This window comes from Zootermopsis nevadensis, unplaced genomic scaffold, assembly GCF_977971745.1.
Source record: "Zootermopsis nevadensis isolate Lab colony 2312 unplaced genomic scaffold, Znev_1.0 Znev_ptg000044l, whole genome shotgun sequence".
Taxonomy (NCBI): Eukaryota; Metazoa; Arthropoda; class Insecta; order Blattodea; family Termopsidae; genus Zootermopsis; species Zootermopsis nevadensis.
Genome location: NW_028259176.1, coordinates 249462 through 275888, shown reverse-complemented (window position 1 = coordinate 275888; position 26427 = coordinate 249462). Strand labels below are relative to the sequence as shown.

Sequence of the window (26427 nt, the reverse complement as noted above, 5' to 3'; positions counted from 1 at the left end):
AAACCACTAATAAGAAATATTCTATTGATCCACCCTCTCCACCGCAGTCGAAATGGGAAGGAGGTGTCGAGTTCTATGTGTCGTAGGTTTGCTTGGCCCACGCCCCAGACAATAAGGTATTCAAACGCCCATACAACCAATAGGCAATGAATTTAATTACTTCAAACAAGTGCCACATCAATGCAGTACTTAATATGAATGCCATATATATATATATTACTTGGGCCACTGAAAACACAAAACGATTACCAACAAAATCTTGATTAAAATTATTTAGATACAATCAAAGCAATCAAGATAAAAATATCTAATACAATCAAGGCCCACACAACAGCCTCACTATTGGTAATACCCCTACGTCTCCTTCGGCTGGGACCACCCCGAGGGACCAAAAATATCAACCACACGGCAGTTGCCCCGTCAACTAACATCAAAACAACAGGACGGGCAACTACTACAATAAAATACAATACCACCTCACAGGGCGTACCCAGCCGGAGTGGGGTTGTCGACCGACCTGCAGCTACTGACCAGCTCAGAGAGAGTGTCTCACTGACTTCTTTCTGTGTTCTGGCGAGAAAGGTTGGTACGCATCAGTTCCTCCTCAAACACCAGAGCCAGCTCTAGCTTGGCTCACTTGGAAATGAAAACAGTAAGTAGACATAAATCTGTAGTCTATATGAGTGATCATTCCAGAATTTCTTCGTTTTCCATAGTTGCTGAAGGAAGTTTGGTTACTTTACAAATTTTACAACGAAAGATAAATTTATGATTTTATTTCAAAGTATTCATCTGTTCATGTGTTGTCTCCTCCAGTAACTTTTGAATTAATTAACAGATTGAATGGATCATTTCTGAGAGGTGACCCAAACTTTGCATCTTTTAATTATCTTCACAATAAATCTGCATGGCGTGGTACTTTATTAAGTGCCAGGGACAATTTAACCTTTGCAAGATTTAAGCTTTTCACTGCAGGGAGTCTGAGGATGGCTGTTTTCTGGGTTGTTGTGTCTTGTAGTCTGGTAGAATTTTACCGATATTTCAGAGGTCCTTGCTGCCTCAATCATCAGGGTGATAATGGAGGCAGCATTGCCCTAATGATGGATTCAGCAAGGACCTCTGAAATGAGTAAACTTCTACCGCACTGAGTCCAGGATAGACAGCGCTCCGTAATTTACACTGCCGAGGGAACTGAAATATCAAAGGTCAGACCTTGAAATTCGCACAGGTCCAAGGTCTGTGTACGTACCCAGTTTATCGACTATTCACACTTTGAATCCCGAGGCTCCTCTAAATAATGCTCACAAATACAGCTCCTACATGAAATAAAACACTTCTCCATTACAATGATCTCAGGAAGATTTATGCTCCACAGAATTAGTCTCCGCGTTAGCTGACTAAACAGAAAGACAGTTTGTGAGTCATGACTTGCAGTTTCCAATCACACGCGGAGAACCTGCTATCCGAAATGAGAATTAACCGAGACTTTTCTCAGACTTAGTATTTCTGCTCCATACCGGTGGAGGTTCCAGAAACAGGCCACACTGAGGTTTCCCATGGCAAATGCTGTGACTGTAAGCCGCTTTTAATTAAGCCACGACCACTTCCTTCCACACCATTTCCAATTCATTACTCATTCACCAACACGTCGTTCGACACTCATCAACCCAGAAACTAGCATCAGCGTCGTCACAAAGGACCGTGGAATAAACAAAAGAACGGCCTTAAGTGTATCCTGAGAGGTCTGTAGTAAATGTGCACCTCAATCCAGAAATCGTGATTTGATCCATAGGTTTCCTGCTTGGAAATCAAATTTCGCTTGTTTACAGTTCAGGACCCACCACGGCCTTTCCCACTGTCGCAATGCCTCAAAATTGTTGTTGCTCTAGTATCAGAAAAATAACAAAGAAAAACCATAACCATGTTCACCAATGGACCACATCCTGAGCCAGATAAATCCAGACTCAAAACTCCCACCTTGCTTCATTAAGATTCATCTACATCTAGATCTTCCTTTCACGTTTCCTAACAAACTTTGTTGTAACAGCATAAACCAAATACAAAACTAACAGACGAACAGGTCCTACATTCCAGCATGAAATACTTTTAGAACAGGTTCTTTGTGATTCTGAACTGGACTTAGCATTCACTTAATGAAAGTGCAACTGCGTTAGTGCAGATGTTACATCACTCCTACAAAGATACAAACACAGCAAATATCGCATTGTATGTATAATCACACGCAATGTTTCTCAACTTCATTCATTACCTATTTTCTGCTGCGTACTCAACTATTTACGCTGCCAGCAACAGCAAACGTCATATTTCAGGTTCTCAGAGTAGCAAGTATTAGACGAACACGTCATGTAGTCTGGAAAAAGGCGGCAAGAATTTCACATTTGCTTGCTGCCTCCATCTTCAGGGCAGAATCAGCAATCGTCGACAAACTTCTACCAGACCACACCCAGAAGACATTCATCTTCAACAAGAAATGATATTTGCGTTCAGCTGCCAGATAACTTGGGTTCCTCCACAGAGGATATGGACTCAAAATGACATACTGTAAATAAAAATCAGTTTAACACATTAACTGCGACCTCTGAATGTACAACTACGTGCTTTTTGTACTGTCTGGAGTATGAAGAAATGTCCGTTACATAAACAATTAATCTTCCTATGGGCATTCTTTAAAAATACATAAACAATATAAAATTCCCAGTGTTATTTTTGGCCAAGGCCCTGGGTAAAATTACGCACTTACATTTTACTCATAAACTATTAATACTATTGTGTTTAACAATAAAGATGACACCATAAATAATTTTATCAAGATTAACAACATTTTATGCACAGAGGAGCTAAACAGAAAACAGAGGAATATAACTCAATAAAAGAAGCGCTGTCCTATTAACAACAAAGTAAAAGCCAGTGGCGGCTCCTAAGTCTGAGCAGTGGTAGTACTGCTCAAAGCGGAATAATCAGGATAGTTTTACAACACAAAACGACATAAATAAATGAAAAGTAAATTTACATCAGGAGAAAACTCGATGATGTTTTAATTATTTGTAAGTCCTGAAGACGGAGGCCATGATTTCCTACATCATTTTTTTCAGTAAAAGACAATGTTACTAAAAGCCGGCTGTGGAGACCGCAGCTCTGATTCGCGCTGTAACAGTGAACTGCCCCTCACTCCACCTCACACTGCGCTCGCAACTTTAGACCGGCCAGCCGCGCTGAAATCCTTGCAGCCGGAAATATTAAAATAATGATATAGAGGAAACAAAGTGTTGCAAATTATATAAACACAAAAAATATTTTTTTTAAATTTTTGAAAAATTATAAGGGGTGCTGCAACTCTGCAGCTCTTATGGAGGGGCCACCACTGGTAAAACCACAAGTTAAGAGTATAGTAAAAGTTAACACCTTCATAACAACGTCTGAAAGCACAAAATTCAGCATTGTCAAACAAACATATTGACTGACAACGTTAAATACTCTGTGCTCTTAGTTTTGTGTACCGAGTTCAAACACAAACCTCGTACATCGTTTAAACCAAAGTCGGCTGAGGGAGGAAGAAAAAAAAGTAATTAATATTACTTAAGTCTTATTTCCAGTCTTCACTGGAAATCCTTCTTAATAAATTTATCACAGATCTTAGGCTGTGAATGTTGACGAGTTTTACTGAAATTCTTAGATCTGTTCATTTCTACCAATTCCTCTTTTGCAACACGTTACACCAATTCCAGAACATGTTCTTACACACACATCAGATGACATTTGTTCAGAAACTCAAAGCAGAAATCACGTGATACGGATGCTGTGTACAATTACGTCTCCACGGAGTACCCTGGCAATGAAACGATGTATTACACACAACAGGAAAAACACCAATTCATACATTAATGGTTCTCGAGATCACTCTGTTTAGTGCATGTACACACAGAAACATGGGCACTATCCATATTATATGCTCTAATGTGTCTTCAGATGACTCCACTGACTGAATGATTTATTACACACGTCACAGGAATATGGACGTCGCCACTATGTGTGAAATTATGAATCTTCAAATGATGATTCTGTCGGAACGACTTACTGCACACATTACAGGTACAAGGATACTCTCCACTATGTGTGCGTTGATGTCTCTTTTGACCACTTGGCCAACGAAATGTTTTACTGCATGCATCACAGGAATTGGGATGTCCCCCACCATGCTCAAGTTCATGTTCATTCTGAGGACTCTGCTGAAGAAATGAGGAAAGAATTATGATAAAGTTAACATAAAGAAGAAGAAGAAGAAGAATGAGATTGAAAGCAACACGAAAGTTTTTTCTACCAAATCCGATTACCTGACCCAAATTTAGTGGAAGGTGTGCAAGAATTTGAAGTCCACATCGCAGTTTACAACAGTTAATTCACTGAGGTATGTGACGTAATCTGGAGCCCATGCCCCCAATTTAACATCATACTCAAACAATAAATGCCAAGTCACTCAGTTATCTTGGTTCTTACTCTGTACCAGGTTGGATCTGAATTCCATAGTACATGCATTTTTTTACACAGTGGGACAGCTACACGTAAATTTGTTGGTTCAATCACTTGATGGCTACTTATAGCAAGAGATTAGATATTTTGGAGCCCCTGGTCTTATATCGCATAACGTGTTCTAACTCTGAATGGTAGGTCACTGTATTAAAATGTGAACACAAACTTGGCAAATATATTACTCTAGATGCAGTGGGATAGGAAGATGTCGGATGTTAGTTCAATTAGTTCCTTGATACTTGTAACAGAAAGTTGGGTTTCTTATCAGGCCTGAACTCGGATACATATCAAATGGACTCCCAAATGATAGCATAGTACGAGGTGCGATCGGAAAGTTTCAAGACTGTGTCAATATAGGGCGAACCGGATGTAGTACGAGCTTCTGCCGCTAGGGGGTGCGGCCTACATTCATAGTGAATCAGTGTGCAAACCGGCATCATCGAATTAGCATTTGTTTCTTAGTTACGGGAGTTTTGGTAGTGCATTACACCGACCCTCCTGCGATTTCGGAATGGCGGATTTTCAAATTTTGCCAAAGACTCGCCAAAACGGCTACGGAAACCTACGAAATGCTAAAGCAAGCATTTGGGGAGTCCGCAATGGGTCGTGCACAAACGTTTTTGTGGCATTCACGTTTTAAAAATGGCCGAACCTCTGTCGATGATGGCGAGCGTTCTGGACGACCATCTTCGAGCACAACGCCCGAAAATGTTACGAAGATTCGGCAGGCCATTCACGAAGATCGACGTAGTACCATCAACGACTTGTGCGACATTGTTGGGATAGGCTATGGGACCTGTCAGCTGATTCTAAAGGAAGAAATCCACATGCGACGCATCATGACAACGCGCCAGCGCACACCGCTATGGCTATATATATTGGGTAAAAGTTGTTTAGGGGGTTGGGTCAATGGACTGTAGAATGTTAAATATCGGATTGTTCGTGTAAATGTTGCTGTCGTTTAGTGCAAGGTTTTGTTTATGTGTTCTTTGTATATGATATTTCTCTATGGTGTCTCTATGTCGTTTGTTTTGTATTATTTTTATAATGTCCATTGTATGTTCTATTTTGTTGTATGAATGTCCTGTGTTTAATATATGCTTTGCATATGCTGAATGGTCTTTATTATGTTTTATTGCTGTAATATGCTCTTTATATCTTTGATTAAAGGTGCGTCCAGTTTGGCCTATATAGGTTAACGGGCAATCATTGCATTTTAACCTATATATGCCTGGTTTTTCGTATTGATTTGTTGTGTATATTTGTGGTTTTTGTTTCAAAATGTTTTTTATAGTGTTTCTTGTTCTAAATGCTATTTTTATGTTATTTGTCTTAAATGTTTTTGTTATATATTTGGTTTCTTTTCCTATATATGTGAATGTGGCCCATTTGTTTTGATTTTAATTTTAATTTTGATAGACCTGACGATGATAGAATTGTATATCGAAACATGTCGTCAATTTTAAAATGTAACAATTTTATGTGAAATTTTATATGATTTTAACAATAAGCTTGTGTAACGACGGAAAATAAAAGTACTGTATTGAGGAACACAAGCATGATGCAATTAAGATATAAACTTATCTCAATTGTACAGCATGTATGAAGGGAATATTTAGAATAAAGCCAATATATAAACTTCCTTTCCGTAAAGACGTATTTACGTCAAATTCTCCGGAACCGTGGTTCCACTATCATTTTCATTTTTTTTTTTGGTGGGGGGGGGGGTGTCTACTCGGTCGTGACTCTGCGTATGCACTTTCGGTGCCCACAACGAAGCTGAAAGCCAGGGCTGGGGCTCCGACGTGCTGGGAGTGGTGACGAACTCCTGTAATCCAACTACTTAGAGGCTAAGTGTTGAGAAATGACTTGAGGTTGGGAGTTCTGGTGTTCTGTGTCCCACAGCTAAGCTCGGTATCAATATGGACACCCTGGGGGGAGCCCAGGGTGGCCAGGTTGTTTAAGGAGGGGTGGATCGGGCCAGAGAGGAAACTCACCCGTATGATGCTGTAATGGGATCGCGCATGAAGACTGGGAGCTGCTTTAGAGCAGACCGGAAGTCACCTGTGATCGGAGCTACCGGCACCTGTACTACGACAACCCCGGCCCAGGGAACATTTTTTGGAGGGGGGGGGAGGATGAGCCATGTCTCATGGCTCGAGTAGCCTATCTGCTCTCTCGAAGTTCTTTGGAGTCGGCGGCTTCGAGACCCAGATGAGACAGCAGGGCAGACAGTCTATGTGTGTGTGTGTCCGCCGGGCAGAGAACGACTCAGCTTGGAAACAGATAGGTCTGATATTTTTTGGGTTGTAACCCCCTACCGGAGCCTGAGCCTTGGGAGTTTGTTCTCCTTTTGAATTTATATATATTTTTATTAAATATCCCTTGTTGTTTAATCGGGGGTTCATTTATTAAGTTTTTTGGCTTAACCGCTATTACCATCCCACAACCGTACCACCTCCCGGCCTGGGATAATTTGGTCCAGTCACGAGAGCCAGTAGGGCTGAATTGCCACCTCACAGATTTTGCAATTATGGAGGAGAATGTTCATTCCAAATTAAAACAAATATATTCTGCAGAGAACTTGTGAGACCTACTGATGTTTTAATACTCCAATTTATATGATGAACTATCATTATTTATAAATTAACAATCATTCCATTTATTTAACTATTTCCATGCATAATTTATCAAATTTAACTTTAAATTCACATAATCTGTATGTATGCTTTTTAACCTATGAAAAAGCATTTTTTAAATATATATCATAATAGAAAATTTCAAAGCATAACTCCACTAATCAAACATAAAAATGAAAACTAAAAACTAAAAGGTAGATTTCCTGTTCCACATTCTAATAAATATGAAATCTGAATATTCTTCAAACATGGCCACTCTCCAGCAATAAAACTTGGTTTCTGGAGACCACAGCCCAAAATTGGAAGAAATCTGTACAATATTTATGACAATGGAAATAAAACAATTATATCAATTATTTATTTTAATCCGTCTGATCACAATATAATTTTATTTAAAATTTATTATAATTAAGATAATAAAATATCATTCATATTCCTTATCGATTGATCGATTTACATTTCGGAACAAACAAACAAACAAAACAATTACTTCTTTAAAACAGGGAAGGAAAACCCTGACAGAAAACCAAGGGTTGAAGGGGCTGCATAGGAAAAGAGAAACCAATCCTTCTAAGGGAAAGAACCCGGAATAAAAACTTCTGGAGGACTATGGGGGTTGGACATCGGGCTAAGAACCCAATTCTGGAAGAAGCTGACACACTGAAAGGGCCGTAGTGGTAAAGAAGAAGAAGAAGGACATGTAATGAATATCGAAACTTTCATTAGGTTTGTACGTCTTCCTCCTCTGTGTGTGTGTGTGCGTGTGCGCGCGCGCTTGGGTGTGTGTGTGGCGTGTGGGGCGTCTGGGGCGTGGTGTGGGGGTGGTGTCTTGTCGTGTGGTGTGGTGTGGTGTGGTGTAGTGTGGTGTGGTGTGCAGTCGTGTAGTGTCGTGTCGTGTGGTGTGCTGACGTGTCGCGTGGTGTGTCGTCTCGTGTGGCGTCGTCTCGTGTGGCGTCGTCTCGTGTGGCGTCGTCTCGTGTGGCGTCGTCTCGTGTGGCGTCCTCTCGTGTGGCGTCGTGTCGTGTGGCGTCGTGTCGTGTGGCGTCGTCTCGTGTGGCGTCGTCTCGTGTCGTGTGGTGTCGGCCCACACCACAGTACACCAAACGACACGACAGCACACGACGACACGACACGACGCGACACGACTGCAGAACACACCACACAACACACCAAACCACACGATACAACACGACAGGACACCAGGCCCCACACGCCCCACGCCCCACGCCACATACACACACCCAAACGCTCGCGCGCGCACGCAGACACACACAAAGGAAGAATACATACAAACAAAATGAAAGTTTCGAATTTCTTCATTACATGTGCGCTTCTGCTCCAACCTCTTCTTCTCTAGCACTACGGCCCTTTCAGTGTGTGAGCTTCTTCCAGAATTGGGTTGGTAGTCCGATGTGCACCCCCCCACCGTCCTCCATAAGTTTTTATTCCGGGTTCTTTCCCTTAGAAGGACTGGTTTCTCTATCCCTATGCAGCCCCTTCTACCCTTGGTTTTCTGTCAGGGTTTTCCTTCCCTTAGCCTTTGGGGATTCCTCCCCTACCCACAAGGCAGTGGGGGCACTGAGCTCATGTGGTATTTGATGGGTGTAGCCTGCCACCAGCTACACTCCCACGCTCTCCGGTCTTGCCGCCTCGGTCCGGGACTGCCCCTTATTCGCAGCTAACCCTCATATCACTATCCGCCACCTGTCGCCCGCCCAGTACCTGAGGCTCGCCCTGGATTACGACTGAAATAAACAAACACGACGTTACGGATACGGATCCTACACATCTCCGTTACACTTTTTCGCCGAATGACCCTTCCGTGTAGACGTATTTACGTCAAAATCATTGCTTTATATTATGGAACTCTTAAGGTTCATTGTCGTGTTCAGATCATCCACCTACCTAAAGTCAATTGAATCTGTTAAATTTTGTGCGGTACATGTCTCAACCATCTCATACTCCTTGAATTAATCACTCTAAAATGTTAAATTGAATCATAAGTATGAAGTTCCCCATTGAGTAAGAAACTAAACTAACCCCCCCCCCCAAAGGGGTGGTTAGTTTTGTGTCTTATCCAAGTGTTTTAACCCTTGAATGCGCAGTATGACTTGAATGAGTATTATTATCAGTATCAGATTACCTTGTTGGTGTCAGTACGTCTTCTCTCACTTTTCTCCATTTCTTAAATAGTTTTCTGTCGCTGTTCGGAGACGATGTGCTGCTTGTAGAGCAGTGATCATGCGACTGGCTTGGTATTTGTTTATTTATTACGTTATTTGTTTACTCGGCATTGTTGTGTTTCTATACCAACACAACAATGCAGAGTATAAACAAATATCTGTTGCCATTGTTTGAAGACGTCACCTTCTGTCACCGGGATCTAAAAGACACACAATTGAAAATATATAAATCACTTTTATATTACTGTTAATTAAATTAAGCAATGAAGCTATAACACACCCATCACAGTTTCTAGAGTTCACCTCAGTGAACAATACAAAACACATACGGATGTGTTCAAGGTCGTATTTTTCTGTGTTCATTGTACACGATTTTCAGATTCTGTAATACTACAGATTCAGAAATATAAGATATGAAATGTTGACAGAGGAACTACGGTTCCGGAGAATCTGACGTAAATACGTCTCTATAATGTAATGTAATGTAATAATTCTTACATAAGATAAGTACCTGTGATATTCTAAAACGTTTTTACCAGCACAAAATTATCTATTCTACGACGCACTTATTCTACAGCCGATTCACAGCTCAGTTCTTTCCGCAATAACGAAAGCGGATTGTTGACGGCAGTAATGTAACACAACAATGCCGAGTAAACAGATCACGTAGCAATTAGTTTCTTAGGTAACATAACCATTGTTATGTTACCTGGGAAACGTCAAACTTCATTGATATGTTACCTGGGAAACGTCAAACTTCATTGATATGTTACCTGGAAAACGTCAAACTTCATTGATATGTTACCTGGGAAACGTCATCTGTTTATCAACAAATAAACAACAATGGTTACCTACATAGTTACCTTACATTACATTACATTACATTCATCTACCACAGACCCATCTTAAGCGTAACTAATTCAATTTAAATAAGCAATGTCTTAATCAAACTTTACTCGATTGTAAAGCAGGTGTGACGTATTTACGTCAAATTATCCGGAACCATGGTTCCACTGACAACTTTTTACATGCAAAACAAATTAATTAGAATAATGGCCGGTGTCAAAAGCAGGGTGTCTTGTAGGAAATTATTTCGTAAATTTAATATACTTCCACTTGCAAGTGAATTTATACTCTGCTGTCTATCATGTGTGTTGGAAAACTTAGATAAATTTAAAAGAAATACAGATGTACATAATTTAAATACAAGATGGAAACGTGATCTCTATGTGCCAAATCCTAACCTTACTAAATATCAAAAAGGAGTCTACTATACAGGTATCAAGTTGTTTAATAATCTTCCAACAGTTAAAAGTCTAAGTTATTATATAAAGGTATAAGCCTGCATTGAAATATTACCTCTTCACTCACTCTTACTATTCCGTAGATGCTTTCATCTCTGCTGAACATTTTTAAGCTTTATGTATAGCTATAATCTATACGTAAAGCAAGTTTTGCATTTCTTTTTAAAATTTAAAATTCTGAGGTTTTTGTATATATTAATTTGTTAAAATCTTGAGTAAGAAACTAAACTAACCCCCCCCCCGTTCGGAGGGTTTTTTTTGTGTCTTACTCAAGTCTTTTAACCCCTTCCTTTCATTGTATTTATCGCCTAAATATAATTTAAACACAGAGGCGTCAGTTTTCGTAAGCAGTTTGACTTGAATGAGTATTATTATCAGTATCAGATTACCTTCTCTCACTTTTCTCCATTTCTTAAATAGTTTTCTGTCGCTGTTCGGAGACGATGTGCTGCTTGTAGAGCAGTGATAATGCGACTGGCTTGGTATTTTTTGATTTCTTTGTTGTGAAGCGTTATTTGTTTACTCGGCATTGTTGTGTTTCTATACCAACACAACAATGCAGAGTATAAACAAATATCTGTTGACATTGTTTGATGACGTCATTTCCTGAAGACAACGAAAATCACAAATTTTTATAGTAGAAGACTAGAGCAGGGCGCTCCTTCCGGAGCGCGTTCTCTAATCTGATATTCTACGTCTTTACGTCGCTGTTCTTGTTCAGTCAACTTTCTACGTCCATCCCCACCCTTGCAAATCTTCGTCTTAAAATCGATCATAATAGTTTTCGTAATCGTAATATATCGAATGAGGATCAGTTTACCTTGTGAAGTTGTTGGAGTCGGTACTTCAAATACTTGATGACGTCTTCTTTCGCTTTTCTGATGTTTTAAGCCAACTGTCAGTCGATAATCAAGATTGCGGTCTGCTGCTTCTGGAGCAGTGATAATGCGACTGGCTTGGTATTTTTTGATTTCTTTGTTGTGAAGCGTTATTTGTTTACTCGGCATTGTTGTGTTTCTATACCAACACAACAATGCAGAGTATAAACAAATATCTGTTGACATTGTTGATTGACGACGTAATTTATTAACGACGACGAAATCACAAATTTTTATAGTAAGAAGATTTTCCAAACTCTGCAGCTGTGTCGAGGTCATGCCTTGCCCAAACGAAGTCGTTTAGTTAGGTTTGTCTCTTCGGATTTCTTTCGTTGGCCTTGATTTTAAATCGATAGGAGGGCACTCATCCACTGATTCAGATCAGAATTTAGCAAAGATCTGGCCGTGGTAGATCGCACATTCGCTCTTTGGGCCTGTGGCCCGTAGCTTGAGATACTGTTCCATTAAACCACTTTTCAGTCTTGGGGAGCAGCTCCGGCCATTTCTGAGGGGTTTGGTGGCAGTGGATTTTGCGTAACCACAGCGTTTCGACCTTTCTTAGCGCGATAAAAGTTGGTGAGATGCGTGAGTGGAGACAATGACTCGGTTTTCAAGTTCAGTACGGATAATTCTTATTACACAGACTCTTCAGAATATTATTCCGGGCTAGGTACGGGGCCAGATCCCTAAGTTTGCGTCCTATCGAAGAATCTCTATCCAGGTTAATGGCCTTCACCAACAAGCCTTCCTGCATCTCGCGTTCGCTCAGGCGAGGAAATTACTAGCGCCACTGGCTTGATTAATCTTATTTGCATCGTCCGTCTGGCTTCTCGATGAGAAATGACAAAGCTTTGTACAACCCTAAGGACTTCTTGAGACGTGCTGCTCAAATAGGAGAGCCGTGTACGTATTTCCTGGAATCGGGATTCAAAACAACGTGAAAAGAGCACCGGATAAGCCGAAAAACATCCACGGAGTCGATGCAGCAGCTCGGCCATCGGAGCGTAGCGTGATTGGTCTGGGTTCGTAGCCCGGTTCACACAGCGTTCGTCTACGAAGATGCGGGGAGCCTTTCCCTGAATATCGTCATAATCGTGAGTGGATTTAAGTGGCATGACTTGGAATATTCGAGAATTCCATCTCTCATCGTCTGTTCCATTTGGGTCCTAACTGAAAGTCTCACTGAAAATGGCATTGCTCTCGTATGCGAGACACAGAATGAGATTGCTGTGGCATCCCCCGGTTCTGAATGTGTGTTGATCCTCGGTGCTTGAACTGGTCCATCCTCCTCTCATCGAATGAATCAATATCGATAAGTCGATTCACTGGATTCTCATTACGCCTATAAAAGGGAATCTGCCCTATCAGAGCCACGTAATGAATAAACAATGCATCAGTGTTAGAGTAAATTAATGTGGAATTAACTTAAATTGTGTTGATCCTCAGTGCTTGAACTGGTCCATCCTCCTCGTCCATTGCTGATTCTTACTTTATGCAACGCGAAAAAGAAATTTCCAATTTTCGTACTCAGTTATTTGCTTAGACGCCAGAGAAACGTCAGCTTCGAGACGAGCGGCGTACATCCACCCCCTCCCCTCCCCTCCCCTCCCCGGCGCTAAAACTTCAATTTCCTCAGACGCCGAGGTAATTCGCCGATGTCACAGCAAACCCGCTAGAGCGTGCCCCAGGCGCTGAGGCCGGTTGAGCGTCTGTTCGCGACGCTTGGGAATAATTCGTACCCGTTCGAACGACGTGAGTGCGAAAAATAGAATTTGCTCTTTTCCGAGTCGCAAATCAGTGCCTAACTCGAATACGCCGTAACCCACAGACATAAGGAGATTGCATTTGAATGTATGAGAACATCCACTGCTCCTGCACTTGAAGTACAGGCAACACGCAGCACTTCACGTAGTTTTCCGCAGGCGCAGGCGTTTGAAGCGATAAGAATTCAGAGCCTTTTAAGACGGTCGTAATTCGTAAACGTGGGAGCTCGACTGAAGCTTCGAGCTTAAGAGAAATGTGATTCCTGCTAGCGGATGCCAGTGGCCCTCATATGAAAAACGAAGGACATTCATTTAAATGAGCCGAGTTTATTTGCCCAAATCTTACAATAAGTAGATACATAAATGCTACTCATCAAAGTAATTGATTCTGAAATTATTGCTACTGGGACGAAATTACGAAACCTCGTCCATTTTATCTTGTGCCTGTGTTACGAAGGAGAACTTCAAATCATAAAACAAAACACGATCCTGCCCCCGTGTGCGTTAATGGCCGCGTACCAATGTCCTTACTGACGCGAACTTGGATTCATTTGTAGCTCTGTCCAGTTTCATGAAATTCGTATTTCTCTCCAAATAGTGCCCTTTTTTTTATTGTTATTAAATCGAGGATGTGGACTGAGGACAAAACGAGAAAAGTCCTTCTTGTGGTCACTAAGGTAGTTCAAGGCCTGTGACTTCGCTCACAAAAGTACGCTGAGAATTCCCATCCAGCTTCTTTAATATCATTTTCATGTGATCTGACGTCAGCGTCAGAGTGTTCCAGTTGGTCTGTCCCCTTCTGGTTTTACGAATAGGATTTTCTCATGGTTTCTAACTAATTCTCCGTCTAATTATCATTTATTTCGTCATCTTAATAAAATTAGGGACCTCGTTATTTTGTAGTAGTCTCCGACCTCCTGCTGATTTATTCCTCACAGGCCCAAGCCAGTTTAAGAGACGAAGTTCCGAAGAAGACGACAGATAAATTATGGTCCATGAGATGCCGGAAGATAAGGTTTCAGAAGCGCATTCCCTGACTGTCGATTAAACTAATTTGTCTCGTTCCATGTGGAACGTCAAGACATTATTTAACACTCGCAAACTAAGATCCTTGCATGTCTGATGGGATTTTACGGGCTTCTTAGAATATACACGCACGTGTCGCATTTGCAAAAATTCTGTTTTAAACTGTTCACCTGCAGTTTGCTCAAGTGCAGAATTCTCTTCTGTTACTCATGCCGAAGCAACTGGAAATGGGTTCCGAAATCGTCGATCGTCTTACTCGAAGGCCGTAAAGCACGCGCGATCCAGCAAGCTTTTGTTAACGAGCAGAAAGCATCGTCAGTATCATTCATTCGCGTTTTCACTGGCGAGGCTAGAAGTCAGGTCTTCTTTTTTGTGTTTCCGATATTTGTTGTTAATTGGCATCGTGATTTGAAACTGGCTGTAGACAAGCAGACGTAACCCCCCCCCCCCAAAAAAAAATAAACACGTACTTAGAAGAGTTTTATCTCCAAAAGTTTACCATTTATTCATATAAACATGGTTCATTATGTTATCCCTTAAATGTTCTGCTCTTAAAACCGGATATCTGTAATAAAACTTTGAGAGTCGCTGAGTTTCAGCCACGGATCTTATTTGGCTCAACACGGACTCAGTTGGAGATCGAACGCGAGATTCAGATAATGCAACTTTGCTGTTAATATACCTCCTGAATTTCCTGACTCGTTGATTAATGTAACGGAGACCGGAAGTTTTTCTGAATGAAGCCGTTAATCTCATTATGCAGTACAGATTTTGTGTACGCGTAATTTTGTGTTCTGAACAGACGTGTCTGAGAAAATTCGTGGTTTCAAATAGCGCTACTTAAGTCGTTGATGAACTGCGTTAGCGAACGCAGAAGTGAATTCGCTCTCTACTTTGCCAATCTGTGACCCTCCAGTCTCCGCCTGACATCTCTCTGATAAATTGTTCCCCTCTGGCAGATAAATCACTGCTGTGGTTCCGATAGCACGGGGATTTATCAGGGTTAATTTGCGGCACGTTCGCACTCAATATTCTGGTCTTGTTACGAACACGAGACATGTGCTGGATGTGCGCATGCGCGTTCGAGGTAATGGACATCAAAACAGTAATGACTGCGCGAATTCGATCCTTTATGACGACACAGATCATTTACCAATGCCAAGGCGTCTAGAATAAACGACGCCCTCAATCTTTGATCTCCATTTCCTTGCTGGAAAATTCTCGCGTTTCTCAGCTCTTAAAATGACAAAGTTCGCGAGTATGTAGAAATTCAGGCGTCGTGTTTCTTTGGAACGTGGCGTCAGGAAGGCTCGCGAAATTTGTGCGTAAAAACGAGAATTTGCTTACATAAACGGGATTTTTGTTTGGCTGAGAGTCTTGGCATGTCAGGACAAGGGCTTACTACTCCTGGTGATGGTAAGACGATCCCATCAGACAATTTGTTCTTTGCGACAGGAACTTTGGATTCATGTGCGTCTGAGCTTTGGCATCGTGTTAGGTCAAAGGAGATCCATCTGGATAATTCTGGCTGAAGGTCTCCGTGATCGGGGGTAGGCATATTGAAAGAGAGTCCCAGAATACGACTGATCGCAATTCTTTGTGAAGTCGAGAGAAACAAAGCGTTGGACATGTGCACGGGCAATACGGGCATATATCGCTCTTTGTGAGTGGACCAATCAGCGCAAAGGAGGTCTCCTGAAAAACACCTGTTTAGAGGCCGAAACTACGTTGTTGCAACTTCGCACCTGGTAAACTTTTCTGGTGTTCAAGGAAGGTTTGGATTTGTACGGACAGCGAAGTCTGCAAATGACGGTATTTCACGAGTCCTCGGATTGTTTGCATGGAAATACATGTTAAAAAAAACAATTAGCATTCACTGGAAACCAAAGTTTGTCGCGCAGAGCGTGGCAACACTGAATGTTTCATGTCTCCTTGCTTTTTTCTCGCAACGTTTGATTCCTTCGACGTCAGAGTGCACGTGACTGATGCAGGCCTCAGCCTCAAATTGTGCTGGAAAACATTTTTATGTTCCGTGACATTCGATGACCTTTTAACGACACACAGTTTCGGTTTTATTACTCTCAAGGACAACTGAGAACTGGGCTTGGACTAGACGACATGCACCTTGCATTCATTTCCACTTTGCCGGCAAGGAAGCCCCCTGATGCGAAATTTGACGCTGAAGTCGAAACACGCTCCAATGGGTCTCGCCCACTTCATGTGGGTATCGAATTCTCTTCCGCCACATCCGGGTTTTTGAGGTCAGGACAGAAGCCTTTGAACGATTCGAATCCGGCCAAAGCCTGTCCAAAATATCCTCGGCGTTTTCAGGAAATTCAAGTGACCGGAAAAACTAACGTCGCTGTACCAACTGCTAGATTATGAAGTGGCGAATCAAATGAATTGATGTTTATTTGAAATGAACTCGAAGCGATCGTGGATTTAACCAGGACTAGGAAATTGTCCGTGCAGAATGACGAGAAAACCGAACACATCATTTGGGAATAATTTTATTAAAGAGTGTAACGAAGAACATATACAGTTTAAACCATCATTTGTCCTTGCTCAATTGCGAAAACTGTGAGCGTCTCTTTTCTTGTTGTGTAGAATTACATGGAAGTGTTAACAGTTTCTTTCCTTGAACACAGAATTTAACATGGCTTAATTTTGCAGTCTCGACCAAAATCATACGTCGAGGTATAAAGTAACTGCGCAAAGAACGCCGTGTACAGAGTAGGCCACGGTTAAAATGATCACCACGCAACGATTGAATGTCGTGTAGATCGGTGCCATGCCTTCTTGATCGTGGAGATCTTTCAGTAAGGATAGCCGATGTGGCGACCGAGGTCGCAGGGTCCGTCCAAATACGCAAACACAAAGTAAGGTTTAGATCTGGCCCACACGTTTTTCATTTCCCAAACCACATAACTGATATAGACTAAATTTGGTATTGGAGCCTACATTAAGAGTGGTCAGGTGAAATACATTTTGGCTTGTAGTTTCGGCTTCAAAGTTTTTACGTTGACATAAAATTGGTCTTCACGAACTTCGCGCTGTCTGGACTTTCATCGCTTGGCGTGGCGACGCATCGTTTACGACGTGATTCTGAGTGACTCCAGGCATCGTACTTGAGTCTTGGGAAACGTAACTGGAGCTTCTAAAGTCGGCCTTTCTGGAAGTAAAACAGGTTGGCTGCAGTCAGATTGGCGATTAACAATGTTTTACGGAATGCGACAAAAATCCTGTTGTCTCCCCCCCCTCGCCCCTTCCGGCATCGCCACTAGTGCGGTGATAATGTTCGCTAACAGAAAGTGCTTTGGATGCAAACGGGAATCCAGATAAATTCTTTGGATTATGACAAAGTGCGTTTCGCGGTGTCTGTACGAGTTTCAAACGGACTTGGGAAAAGTCACGTTTCTCTTCAAATTAGGCGGACGTACACGTAGCCCTCGATTTGCGCCGATTCAGAATAACGCCGGTTTTGAAACCAGAAAGCTAAAAAGTGAAAAGAATATATTTTACTATTATTTATAACGTTTTACAATATATCTCGTAATTCTTATATCGCTGATTTTGAATAAAAAAATGCATTTACGTAAGTTTCATTAACGCGAATTTGCTCCAATGAGATCGATGAATCGGTAAAAGTTGTTTGTGAAATGCAAACTTTTTCTCTTGTGCTAGGGCGAAGAGGAGTGTTGTGGCATCCATGAAATTTTGAAAGAAAGAAAGAAAGAAAGAAAGAAAGAATGAAAGAAGAAATCACGACAGTCCACACTACACGCCTTTTTTAAAAAAAACATGACGATCCTGAACCAGGGACTTCGTCAGAGAACTCACGCCCCTTCATCACGCCATATTTTTTAAATTACCTTTATTTTATTTACGTTATTTCAGAGCTTTAAATGCAATGCCATTATTTTACTCGTCAATGTTTTGGTGCTGGGAACGCGTGTCATTGACTTCCCATTGATTTACATTATAAAATCGTTCCAATTTACACCGATTCGTCCAGGAACGCATCCCCGACGTAAACCTGTACTTGTGTTTTATGCACGTGGGATAAATAATTTCAATTAACGGACGGAAGAGGAAAGCCAAATGCGGACAAATGAAGATCAGATTACGAATTCATTGTAGCGAATTATTTAGCGCTCAGTTTGCCCCCCCCCCCCCCCCCCCCCCCCCGCATGTCGTTGCGTAACTTCGTCATTCCTTTCTTGTGACACAATCCTCGGGGTCACGTCGTTGACCTAACAAGTGTCTCGAGCTCTTGTTTTCCGACGCTAGTCGCTTTCTGCATTCAATTCCATGATCCAGCAAATGTGAAAAGACGGACACAATCTTATGCATTGTAATTAATTATTTCCAATTAATCAATGATAATAACTGTATTTTCCTCGTAACTTAATACATTCTCTTCATACGAATATAAACCCATAATTTCAAATGTTACTTACGAATTCTGAAGGCCCTCAGTGCTTGTTTGCTGTTTTAAAACGCGCTGATGCGACCATCGGCCTTTCTCTCACGCATATCGATGCGAAATTTTCTTTTGGTTTTTGTTAAATCTGCCGGCTCACCACAGAACAAATCTTTTTGTGTGGAATTTGCAGACTTTGATATGAAACTTTTTTAAGGGTTTATAAGTTACCAATCGACGACCGGTTTAGGAGAAAATTGATTAAGTTCGATTTAAGCTTCATGCAGAGTTGTCGTATTTGACCAATACGAAAGTAGGAAAGCCAAAATAAAACTCGCTTAGCCCCCCCTCCCCCCTCACACACACTCACACATTTTTATGAAAATCTTTTGCGTATTTTTTTAGTAGGACGAACAAGCTGCGAGCGTAGCATCCCGCAGATACAATGCGCTAACTCAGGCGAACCCTTCGCCATTAGTACTAAAATAATTAGAAAAAGGCTAGCAGGGATGGGAAAAAGCAAATCAATAGGGCCTGACAGCATTTCTGGGGAAATTCTAAAACTGGGTGGGGCAGCCATGATTCCATACCTGGCGCGATTATTGGACGTAACAATTAATAATGCCACTATACCAAGGGACTGGAAAAAAGCCATAGTGGTTCCTATTTACAAAGGAGGTGATCGATCATTGGTCACAAATTACAGACCGGTCAGTTTAACATCGGTGGTCTGCAAACAAATGGAACACGTTATAGCATCTTGTAAATACTTGGGAATTATCTTAAGCAGCGATTTAAGCTGGGCTGATCAAGTAAATTATACGGTGAAAAAAGCCTGGAAGGCACTTCATTTTACAATGCGTGTTCTCAAAAAGGGGAACAGTAACACTAAAAGTCTAGCCTACACATCACTAGTGCGTCCGATTCTGGAATATGGGGCGGCGTGCTGGGATCCTTACAGGGAGGGGCAGATAAATGCGTTAGAACGGGTGCAAAGGAAAGCATGTAAATTTGCATATCACAGGAGCGATTCGAACTGGGAAACCCTGGCACAGCGTAGAAAGATAGCACGAATATGTGCTCTCTTTAAGGCGTACACGGGAGATCGGGCATGGAAAGCTATAGGTGACAGATTGCAAAGGCCATACTACCTGAGCAGAGTCGATCATATTCGGAAAGTTAGGAGCAGAAAACAAAGAACAGATATCGGAAAATATTCCTTTGTAAATAGGACCATCCAACTCTGGAACCAGCTACCTGCTGAGGTTTTAGGGACTCTCTCCTGTAAACCAAGTACGTTTAGGAAGAAGGTTAGGAAAGTGATAAATGAGGTGAAGTAAAGGGAATAGATGGGTGGGTGCAGTGAAGGGGGGTAAATTGGGGTGAGGATGGGAAGGCTTCATAAGTGTAGTGAAGTGAAGAGAAGGTCCTGATGAAACGTGTGATTCATTACTGTTACTGACTTATGTCTAGTTGGTATTAATTTTTAAGTTATGTACTTTAGGTTATACGGTTTTGTAATATTATGAGTTGTTTTATTTTGAGTGTGGTGTGTTGTTTTGTTGTGTCTTATTGTTCTTGTTGTGCCTTATGTTTTTTGTGCCTCATTGTTTTGTTGTCTTATTGTTTTTGTTGTGTCTTATGTCTTTTTGTCTTACTGTTTTGTTGTGTCTCATTGTTCTGTTGTTTCTTATTGTTATTGTTTGTGTTGTCTTATGTTTTTTGTGTTATTGTTTTGTTCTGTTTCATTGTTCTGTTGTTATTATTTTTGTTGTCTTATGTTTTTTTGTGTCTTATTGTTTTGTTCTGTCTCATTGTTCTGTTGTTTCTTATTGTTTTTGTTGTCTTATGTTTTGTTGTGTCTTATTGTAGGACCACTGCCACCGGGTAAAAACCCATTTGCAGTCAAATAAATAATAATAAAAATAATAATAATAATAAAAAAATAAAAATGTACGCTAGCATAATGTATGAAAATTGTATTTGAATTATTTATCGTTTTGAAGCTTTATATAATTATATACACCTGAGGATGGTTCTTTTAGGAACTTAAACATGTCGTGAAACATGAAAAATGATGGTCTAATGTAAATCGAATATTTCGATAAAGAACATCATTTAATATTTTAAATATTTTAAATGTTAATTATTGTAATATTTTAATATTTAATAAGAATTTATTGTGATTAGACGGACAAGATTTAATATATACAATATAATATAGTTCACAGCTAATTTTTATGATAATTTTAGTTCTGTCCTCCCATCCATATCTAGGTTTTACTGCAGATAAATTTCCTTCAGTTTTGGTTTGGTCTCCTTCGACTTCAGTTCTACGTGCTACGTTCTCCGCTCATTTTTAATGAATTGTGGACAGTGCAAATTATTTTGAAACTCTTCGCTTATGTTTCTTCTAGCCTGTTGCATTATTCCATTCACGCTCAAAAAAACCATCAGAAGTCATGGGAGCCACATTATATCTTCGAAAGACTCTTATCGAGTCTGTGCTATGATGACAAACCAAGTTTCACATCCTTACAAAAGTACACGAATTAACTCTAATTTATTACATCATCCCGGAATTCAATTCGTTTTAATTCTCCTTTGAAAACTGTTGTTATTTATTTTACTGATACTGCAATTAATAATAGTTGTCTTTAAACGAAAATTTAGTCAAGCGTCCTGGTTACAAAAGAACAGAACACATTCCAATAATTTATTTTTTATAAAGACCAGAAAAACATCTTGTTGCTGGAAAGTTCCCAGACAATAACCTCTCCTCCTTCTGATGAGACTAAAGTAAGAGTGAAGATTTTAAGGTGGTAAGTGGTAAACCTTTAGACACACCGGTCGCAGTCTATTAGCCAGCAGTCTAACAAGCAATGAAGTATGGTTGAGGATTTGCAGTTTTCACTGCGGTAAGTCCGAAGAATGCTGTGTCCTGGGTTGTTACGCCTTGTAGACTGACCTGATGACGAAGGCAGCAAGGACCTCTAGAACGTCTGTAAACCTCTACCACACTACACGACGCTACAACCCAGAAGATTCAATTCAATTCAATTCATTTATTAAAGTCACCATCAAAGTAATATAACAGCGCCTGAAGTCCCTAGCATCAACTTTGTTTGCCCGTCCGTGTGGAACATATCCAAAAAGGTTTAACAGAGCTTCTTGTTATTATATATTTGATAATTTTACTAAAGCTTGCTGAAACATTTAGGTTTATTTTAAAATAAAAAAACATTAACTGACACGTTACGCAGAATCCTACATACAATTATGTTGCGTGTGAGTGACTGGGCGGGGAATCCTCAGCCAGTCACACAACCATGACAGGGAATCCTCCACATTGTCTACATCGTCCAGCCAGATTGACGCAAGACAGCCAACACACGCAGGTCACTGAGTCTGATAAATCCTGACATAACTCGCGCCATTTGCAATAATAAAATTCAAACGTAGGCGACAGAATTACCGTATACGCGTACATTTCGCAACTTGCTTCTCTTATTTGCACTTAAGTTAAATTTGGCGAATTTACATTTACATTTATCCGTGTTCCAGCGACTCACCTCTACAGAACCCATTATTTCAGCTGTGATGAATTTTCTCCTTCCGTCTCTAAGTCACCAATCATTAAAACTTTCTCTGACACCATCTTCCTGCTGCCTTTATAAATTCTTCAATGTCGATCTCGTCTTGAGACACTCTGCTCGTTCCGAAACACTGAAAATATGGAAGTGAATGTTCATTAGTGACTCAGGTTTCCTAATGTAACCGGAAGTACATAATTTAAACCTCAGTAGGGTTACAGAGGATCTTAGTTTAAAGTTTATTGGTTTTTATCATTATCTTGAGGCGAATTCCAGAAGAGGACCCCAACATATGTCAGAAAATCTCTGTTAAAATCTGTAACTAACCTTCTTTTCATTCACAATCTTCATACCTCATTCGACTTTTACATTTTATATTCGGTTGAAAGGTCGTCATTATGCCAGCAAAGATCAGTAGATGCCCTGGACCTCACAGTAGAATTTACGTTCATACCTCCTACCGATAAATTTCTATTTTTTTTATTTTATTTAGTGTTCTGTCTGACGACAGGTCCATATGAACAGGACACTTCCATCCTTTTCTCGGACTGGGACCTGTTCATATACGTTCTTGGCAGATGATCCAGAAGTGGTTTGCCATTGCCTTCTTCTGTGTGTGAATGGAGTAATTGTTGGGATGCCACGGAGGAAAACTCCGTGATGCCTAGACCACGGCCTTGCCCAACACAAGTTATAAATTCAGGCACCGCCGGGAATCGAACCCGAGACCCCAGGATTACAAGGCCAGCGTTCTAAGTTCTATTAGTGAGAATTAATTCGATTTTCCCCAACATATGACAATAAAACAGTAGTTTCAATTCGGGAAAAGGTTTCCAAGTGATTTTATTAATGCTTGAGAAATAACTAAAAGAATTACTGATAATTATGATAATAAAATAATAATAACAATCCGCATAACGTAATATTTCTGGTGCTTTTGGCAGAGTATTAGCTTTGACCTTTGCGAACAGCGTCGGGGTTACCTTCGGGTCAGCGACGTTTGCTTGAGTGAGTTGTCTGGTGCCCGTCGGGGTGGATGGAATAATCAGTGAATAATCCTCCGGGGTGTCCCTCAAGTAATTTCTAAGCTGACTGGGGATCCTCGATGCAGTAATTCCTTGTTCAAAAACAAATGAAATTGTTTTTATAAATACGTTATCTATTTTCATTTAAACTACAAATGGATATGTCGACAAATTTTTATGAAAACCGCAATGTAGAATTTCATGAAAATCTGTTCAGATGTTCTCACGTTTATACCTGCGAACAAACAGAAATACAGACAGACAGACACGGCGAAGGTAACAGGCGCATTTAAAATTAATTCTAAATAATCATGGCGTAAACATTTTATCTCCCTTCTATGAATTGATTATTTCTTTAAGAGTTTTGCAAACTAATAAAAATTATAGGTCTCTGGACTAGGTACTTTTAAATTAATACGTAAAAAAAATTATCGACAAGAACATTTGTTAGTATATCTTCACTGAATTATTCATAGAAGAATCGCCCTAACTTCGCAAAATACACCCTTCTACGTAAATATATAAACTAACATGTAGAAAATTAAAGTTATTTTCTTTAAACATGTATTAAATCATTTCGTGTTCTGTCTGTTTTTATTAGCGTGCTTCTTACGACTGTTTTGGACGAATCAAATGTGGGCGGTTGGCCGCTGTATTTAGAACAGCACGCAAGACCAAATAAAGTGATTTTATCTACCTAGGGGAATAAAGAATATGCACGGGGAATTGAGGGGGATTATAAGAACAGCGTACAACTCATAATCTGTCTGTAAAGAATACGTTGACAATGATATTTGATCGAGTGGTTACATTAATAAAAACATTACCCATATATAGGAAACGAGATCATGAAATGACAAAAGGAATTAGTAAAGAATGAATTAAATTAAAATACGCTTTACAGAAGAGTAATACAGAGTGTCTGAAAAAGATGTATACGTATGAATGAAAGAAAAACATTTTAATAAACTAAATTATTACATGCGTTAGCATTGGCAATTAGTTTATCCACGAATATAATATAGGTGTTACAAATAACCACCGTCAGCTTCGTGGCACATTTTACAAAAGTAAACAACTGACTGACAAGAGGTCACTAAAGTTTCTGCTTTGAATAATTTGTTTTGGGACAGCCTGTATTTAAAATACTTTAAATGTACGTAAACAAAATGATCCTATTCGGTGAGAAACGAAAGATATTTTAAAGTTGAGACAGCCAAAGGAATACAAACTGAGGAATTAAGAAGACAAGGAAACATAGCAAACGACTAATACAAAGAGAAAATTATTGAGTGCACGTTAAAGTGACAGTAGAGAGAAGAACAGAGAACGGAAGAAATGTAAATCGTTAATGAAAATAACCAGAGAAAGCACCGAGGATTGAAGTTTAAAATAGATTACAGGAAGAGTAAGGAATGCAATGCATATAGAACACGCGAAGGAAAATCTCTCTTCGAGCTTTCCTGTGGGTTGGGTAATGTTCGGCAACTGGTCTTCTGCGGAACACTGGTGTGCCGCCACAATTTGTCAGGTATTCTGCGATTTTTTATACAAAAATACAATAAATAACTTATTTCACAATGAGAAGTCATAATACACAAACACATTGGTTCATCATGGATGCCTCTGTTCAACAGGTTTCATGATTTGTTGTCATTTGTCTGCATTCTTTCAGGGCAAGAATTTGTATCTACATAAATATTTATCGCATAACCCTCTTCGTGGTGCGTCATTCTGTGGTGTGCCGTGATGTGTCCATGACACATTATGGTGTGCCGCGGGTGAAAAATTATTGAGGAACATTGTGGCACTTCCATGGTTACATCACGTCTGTGGAAACTGTCGTGATAGTACAGCGTTCTATTGTCTAATCATTCATTCTGGACATAAATCACGTTAGATTAATAAGAAATAGAGCAGACTTGTCAAATTCAGTCTCTACTAAGGGCAGTTTAATAATAAATTGTGTTCTGGGGCTATCATATGGGTGAGAAAATCATAATAGCCTACTTTAAATAATTCCAAACTTAAGCTACTTTCTCGTTCTTTTTAAATTCCCACAGGCACACACAAATGTGAATTTAGCTGAAACTCAATTCCACTTGATTTAATTTAAATATAGTACATATAGCCTATTTAATGACTATGAAAAAGGCTATGTTAGTGAACTTTTGTTGACTGAATAATAGTCCAAATATGTTGCTCAAAAATAACACTGAAGCAAAGTATTGAATAAACAACTTTCCTCGATATGTTGTCTAAAAGTAACTTTATTAAAATTATAATTTTTCGATGAACACAGACTAAGATTCTACAGTACACGTTTACATTTAATGTGAGGAAAACATCGCAACATATCTTAAACTGAATCAATCATTTGCAAGATTAATGACTTCACTTTTAAATTGTGCTGTGTTTCTTTTCAATAAATATGGGAACTTTTAGAAACAATGCAAGTCAATAAATATCTTCAGCTTATAAATAGATGCAAAGGATGTTGCCGTAATAAAACTTTATAAAAATTAGATATTTTTTCTTTATTCTTGGGGTAAATAAGTCAAGTCAAAATAAAGTGTTTTTGCAGTAATTCTTTTTGTTTTCTCGAAATTGTTTTTGTTGTCACATGTGTTTTAAAATGACGAATTCAGTTAAATTTACATGGTCGTTAGATTCGTACATAGAATGAGCTCTGTATTTTACGAAATGTCTTTATCTGAAGTTTTTTTTTGTATTCGTCCAAAATGCAGTGGCTGGACATGCGTTTGTGAACGTAGGGTTATTGTATTAATATCATTTTCACTGAGACTTCAACCCCAAGATACATAAAAATTGTTATTAGTGTGCCTACAGGTTATATGAGCACGAAACTATTGGCTCATGATGCGTGTATATGATATTGTGTTTTACTTTTCTTTGTGAGAGATTTCTGTGGACTCATGATAATTTGTAAATGACTGATTACATTTAATTTAATTATTTTGTGAATTTGGAAGGAAAGAGATACCTGCTGTCCGATTTAATTTCTTTAACTTAATCTGATATTTC

The 26427-nt window shown here is 39.8% G+C and overlaps 1 protein-coding gene, 2 long non-coding RNA genes and 1 pseudogene across 5 annotated transcripts in view; 2 read left to right on the top strand and 2 right to left on the bottom strand.

The window, feature by feature from the left end:
- Positions 1-572: 572 nt before the first annotated feature.
- LOC147871685 (uncharacterized) lies at positions 573-2677 on the top strand. Its single transcript, XR_015538433.1, has 2 exons — positions 573-652; positions 2331-2677. It is a non-coding gene; the product is annotated as an uncharacterized LOC147871685 (long non-coding RNA).
- A 3678-nt stretch (positions 2678-6355) lies between these two features.
- LOC147871684 (signal recognition particle RNA) lies at positions 6356-6616 on the top strand (annotated as a pseudogene).
- Positions 6617-7677: 1061 nt separating this feature from the next.
- Positions 7678-11668, bottom strand: LOC147871683 (uncharacterized). 2 transcript variants are annotated; one of them, XR_015538448.1, is made up of 4 exons: positions 11495-11668; positions 11064-11280; positions 9331-9570; positions 7678-8932 (listed from the first exon to the last, which is right to left on the bottom strand). It is a non-coding gene; the product is annotated as an uncharacterized LOC147871683 (long non-coding RNA). The 2 variants fall into 2 exon arrangements; XR_015538449.1 differs by lacking the exons at positions 11064-11280; positions 11495-11668 and adding an exon at positions 9882-9960 and having other exon boundaries at positions 7680-8932.
- Positions 11669-16899: 5231 nt separating this feature from the next.
- The window catches only part of LOC147871682 (brefeldin A-inhibited guanine nucleotide-exchange protein 1-like), a 33466-nt gene continuing 23938 nt past the window's right edge, over positions 16900-26427 (bottom strand). The window contains exons 6-8 of one of the 2 annotated variants that reach the window (XR_015538443.1): positions 23341-23474; positions 22337-22490; positions 16900-17513 (exon numbers count right to left, since the gene is read on the bottom strand). The gene's annotated coding sequence lies outside the window, so the exon portion shown is untranslated. Of the gene's footprint in view, positions 17514-21005; positions 22491-23340; positions 23475-26427 lie in introns of those variants that run through there. The other variant, XR_015538442.1, reaches the window with a different exon arrangement.